A 6000-nucleotide genomic window follows, 5' to 3' on the forward strand; every position below is an offset into this window, starting at 1 on the left:
CTAGTATAATGTAAGTCATGCTGTGCTGTAACACTGCACCTATATGCCCAGTTGCTGAGTACTAGTATAATGTAAGTCATGCTGTGCTGTAACACTGCACCTATATGCCCAGTTGCTGAGTACTAGTATAATGTAAGTCATGCTGTGCTGTAACACTGCACCTATATGCCCAGTTGCTGAGTACTAGTATAATGTAAGTCATGCTGTGCTGTAACACTGCACCTATATGCCCAGTTGCTGAGTACTAGTATAATGTAAGTCATGCTGTGCTGTAACACTGCACCTATATGCCCAGTTGCTGAGTACTAGTATAATGTAAGTCATGCTGTGCTGTAACACTGCACCTATATGCCCAGTTGCTGAGTACTAGTATAATGTAAGTCATGCTGTGCTGTAACACTGCACCTATATGCCCAGTTGCTGAGTACTAGTATAATGTAAGTCATGCTGTGCTGTAACACTGCACCTATATGCCCAGTTGCTGAGTACTAGTATAATGTAAGTCATGCTGTGCTGTAACACTGCACCTATATGCCCAGTTGCTGAGTACTAGTATAATGTAAGTCATGCTGTGCTGTAACACTGCACCTATATGCCCAGTTGCTGAGTACTAGTATAATGTAAGTCATGCTGTGCTGTAACACTGCACCTATATGCCCAGTTGCTGAGTACTAGTATAATGTAAGTCATGCTGTGCTGTAACACTGCACCTATATGCCCAGTTGCTGAGTACTAGTATAATGTAAGTCATGCTGTGCTGTAACACTGCACCTATATGCCCAGTTGCTGAGTACTAGTATAATGTAAGTCATGCTGTGCTGTAACACTGCACCTATATGCCCAGTTGCTGAGTACTAGTATAATGTAAGTCATGCTGTGCTGTAACACTGCACCTATATGCCCAGTTGCTGAGTACTAGTATAATGTAAGTCATGCTGTGCTGTAACACTGCACCTATATGCCCAGTTGCTGAGTACTAGTATAATGTAAGTCATGCTGTGCTGTAACACTGCACCTATATGCCCAGTTGCTGAGTACTAGTATAATGTAAGTCATGCTGTGCTGTAACACTGCACCTATATGCCCAGTTGCTGAGTACTAGTATAATGTAAGTCATGCTGTGCTGTAACACTGCACCTATATGCCCAGTTGCTGAGTACTAGTATAATGTAAGTCATGCTGTGCTGTAACACTGCACCTATATGCCCAGTTGCTGAGTACTAGTATAATGTAAGTCATGCTGTGCTGTAACACTGCACCTATATGCCCAGTTGCTGAGTACTAGTATAATGTAAGTCATGCTGTGCTGTAACACTGCACCTATATGCCCAGTTGCTGAGTACTAGTATAATGTAAGTCATGCTGTGCTGTAACACTGCACCTATATGCCCAGTTGCTGAGTACTAGTATAATGTAAGTCATGCTGTGCTGTAACACTGCACCTATATGCCCAGTTGCTGAGTACTAGTATAATGTAAGTCATGCTGTGCTGTAACACTGCACCTATATGCCCAGTTGCTGAGTACTAGTATAATGTAAGTCATGCTGTGCTGTAACACTGCACCTATATGCCCAGTTGCTGAGTACTAGTATAATGTAAGTCATGCTGTGCTGTAACACTGCACCTATATGCCCAGTTGCTGAGTACTAGTATAATGTAAGTCATGCTGTGCTGTAACACTGCACCTATATGCCCAGTTGCTGAGTACTAGTATAATGTAAGTCATGCTGTGCTGTAACACTGCACCTATATGCCCAGTTGCTGAGTACTAGTATAATGTAAGTCATGCTGTGCTGTAACACTGCACCTATATGCCCAGTTGCTGAGTACTAGTATAATGTAAGTCATGCTGTGCTGTAACACTGCACCTATATGCCCAGTTGCTGAGTACTAGTATAATGTAAGTCATGCTGTGCTGTAACACTGCACCTATATGCCCAGTTGCTGAGTACTAGTATAATGTAAGTCATGCTGTGCTGTAACACTGCACCTATATGCCCAGTTGCTGAGTACTAGTATAATGTAAGTCATGCTGTGCTGTAACACTGCACCTATATGCCCAGTTGCTGAGTACTAGTATAATGTAAGTCATGCTGTGCTGTAACACTGCACCTATATGCCCAGTTGCTGAGTACTAGTATAATGTAAGTCATGCTGTGCTGTAACACTGCACCTATATGCCCAGTTGCTGAGTACTAGTATAATGTAAGTCATGCTGTGCTGTAACACTGCACCTATATGCCCAGTTGCTGAGTACTAGTATAATGTAAGTCATGCTGTGCTGTAACACTGCACCTATATGCCCAGTTGCTGAGTACTAGTATAATGTAAGTCATGCTGTGCTGTAACACTGCACCTATATGCCCAGTTGCTGAGTACTAGTATAATGTAAGTCATGCTGTGCTGTAACACTGCACCTATATGCCCAGTTGCTGAGTACTAGTATAATGTAAGTCATGCTGTGCTGTAACACTGCACCTATATGCCCAGTTGCTGAGTACTAGTATAATGTAAGTCATGCTGTGCTGTAACACTGCACCTATATGCCCAGTTGCTGAGTACTAGTATAATGTAAGTCATGCTGTGCTGTAACACTGCACCTATATGCCCAGTTGCTGAGTACTAGTATAATGTAAGTCATGCTGTGCTGTAACACTGCACCTATATGCCCAGTTGCTGAGTACTAGTATAATGTAAGTCATGCTGTGCTGTAACACTGCACCTATATGCCCAGTTGCTGAGTACTAGTATAATGTAAGTCATGCTGTGCTGTAACACTGCACCTATATGCCCAGTTGCTGAGTACTAGTATAATGTAAGTCATGCTGTGCTGTAACACTGCACCTATATGCCCAGTTGCTGAGTACTAGTATAATGTAAGTCATGCTGTGCTGTAACACTGCACCTATATGCCCAGTTGCTGAGTACTAGTATAATGTAAGTCATGCTGTGCTGTAACACTGCACCTATATGCCCAGTTGCTGAGTACTAGTATAATGTAAGTCATGCTGTGCTGTAACACTGCACCTATATGCCCAGTTGCTGAGTACTAGTATAATGTAAGTCATGCTGTGCTGTAACACTGCACCTATATGCCCAGTTGCTGAGTACTAGTATAATGTAAGTCATGCTGTGCTGTAACACTGCACCTATATGCCCAGTTGCTGAGTACTAGTATAATGTAAGTCATGCTGTGCTGTAACACTGCACCTATATGCCCAGTTGCTGAGTACTAGTATAATGTAAGTCATGCTGTGCTGTAACACTGCACCTATATGCCCAGTTGCTGAGTACTAGTATAATGTAAGTCATGCTGTGCTGTAACACTGCACCTATATGCCCAGTTGCTGAGTACTAGTATAATGTAAGTCATGCTGTGCTGTAACACTGCACCTATATGCCCAGTTGCTGAGTACTAGTATAATGTAAGTCATGCTGTGCTGTAACACTGCACCTATATGCCCAGTTGCTGAGTACAAGTATAATGTAAGTCATGCTGTGCTGTAACACTGCACCTATATGCCCAGTTGCTGAGTACTAGTATAATGTAAGTCATGCTGTGCTGTAACACTGCACCTATATGCCCAGTTGCTGAGTACTAGTATAATGTAAGTCATGCTGTGCTGTAACACTGCACCTATATGCCCAGTTGCTGAGTACTAGTATAATGTAAGTCATGCTGTGCTGTAACACTGCACCTATATGCCCAGTTGCTGAGTACTAGTATAATGTAAGTCATGCTGTGCTGTAACACTGCACCTATATGCCCAGTTGCTGAGTACTAGTATAATGTAAGTCATGCTGTGCTGTAACACTGCACCTATATGCCCAGTTGCTGAGTACTAGTATAATGTAAGTCATGCTGTGCTGTAACACTGCACCTATATGCCCAGTTGCTGAGTACTAGTATAATGTAAGTCATGCTGTGCTGTAACACTGCACCTATATGCCCAGTTGCTGAGTACTAGTATAATGTAAGTCATGCTGTGCTGTAACACTGCACCTATATGCCCAGTTGCTGAGTACTAGTATAATGTAAGTCATGCTGTGCTGTAACACTGCACCTATATGCCCAGTTGCTGAGTACTAGTATAATGTAAGTCATGCTGTGCTGTAACACTGCACCTATATGCCCAGTTGCTGAGTACTAGTATAATGTAAGTCATGCTGTGCTGTAACACTGCACCTATATGCCCAGTTGCTGAGTACTAGTATAATGTAAGTCATGCTGTGCTGTAACACTGCACCTATATGCCCAGTTGCTGAGTACTAGTATAATGTAAGTCATGCTGTGCTGTAACACTGCACCTATATGCCCAGTTGCTGAGTACTAGTATAATGTAAGTCATGCTGTGCTGTAACACTGCACCTATATGCCCAGTTGCTGAGTACTAGTATAATGTAAGTCATGCTGTGCTGTAACACTGCACCTATATGCCCAGTTGCTGAGTACTAGTATAATGTAAGTCATGCTGTGCTGTAACACTGCACCTATATGCCCAGTTGCTGAGTACTAGTATAATGTAAGTCATGCTGTGCTGTAACACTGCACCTATATGCCCAGTTGCTGAGTACTAGTATAATGTAAGTCATGCTGTGCTGTAACACTGCACCTATATGCCCAGTTGCTGAGTACTAGTATAATGTAAGTCATGCTGTGCTGTAACACTGCACCTATATGCCCAGTTGCTGAGTACAAGTATAATGTAAGTCATGCTGTGCTGTAACACTGCACCTATATGCCCAGTTGCTGAGTACTAGTATAATGTAAGTCATGCTGTGCTGTAACACTGCACCTATATGCCCAGTTGCTGAGTACTAGTATAATGTAAGTCATGCTGTGCTGTAACACTGCACCTATATGCCCAGTTGCTGAGTACTAGTATAATGTAAGTCATGCTGTGCTGTAACACTGCACCTATATGCCCAGTTGCTGAGTACTAGTATAATGTAAGTCATGCTGTGCTGTAACACTGCACCTATATGCCCAGTTGCTGAGTACTAGTATAATGTAAGTCATGCTGTGCTGTAACACTGCACCTATATGCCCAGTTGCTGAGTACTAGTATAATGTAAGTCATGCTGTGCTGTAACACTGCACCTATATGCCCAGTTGCTGAGTACTAGTATAATGTAAGTCATGCTGTGCTGTAACACTGCACCTATATGCCCAGTTGCTGAGTACTAGTATAATGTAAGTCATGCTGTGCTGTAACACTGCACCTATATGCCCAGTTGCTGAGTACTAGTATAATGTAAGTCATGCTGTGCTGTAACACTGCACCTATATGCCCAGTTGCTGAGTACTAGTATAATGTAAGTCATGCTGTGCTGTAACACTGCACCTATATGCCCAGTTGCTGAGTACTAGTATAATGTAAGTCATGCTGTGCTGTAACACTGCACCTATATGCCCAGTTGCTGAGTAACAGTATAATGTAAGTCATGCTGTGCTGTAACACTGCACCTATATGCCCAGTTGCTGAGTACTAGTATAATGTAAGTCATGCTGTGCTGTAACACTGCACCTATATGCCCAGTTGCTGAGTACTAGTATAATGTAAGTCATGCTGTGCTGTAACACTGCACCTATATGCCCAGTTGCTGAGTACTAGTATAATGTAAGTCATGCTGTGCTGTAACACTGCACCTATATGCCCAGTTGCTGAGTACTAGTATAATGTAAGTCATGCTGTGCTGTAACACTGCACCTATATGCCCAGTTGCTGAGTACTAGTATAATGTAAGTCATGCTGTGCTGTAACACTGCACCTATATGCCCAGTTGCTGAGTACTAGTATAATGTAAGTCATGCTGTGCTGTAACACTGCACCTATATGCCCAGTTGCTGAGTACTAGTATAATGTAAGTCATGCTGTGCTGTAACACTGCACCTATATGCCCAGTTGCTGAGTACTAGTATAATGTAAGTCATGCTGTGCTGTAACACTGCACCTATATGCCCAGTTGCTGAGTACTAGTATAATGTAAGTCATGCT

Source organism: Protopterus annectens, chromosome 9.part0 (genome assembly GCF_019279795.1).
Source record: "Protopterus annectens isolate FY-2018-M chromosome 9.part0, PAN1.0, whole genome shotgun sequence".
Classification (NCBI taxonomy): Eukaryota; Metazoa; Chordata; order Ceratodontiformes; family Protopteridae; genus Protopterus; species Protopterus annectens.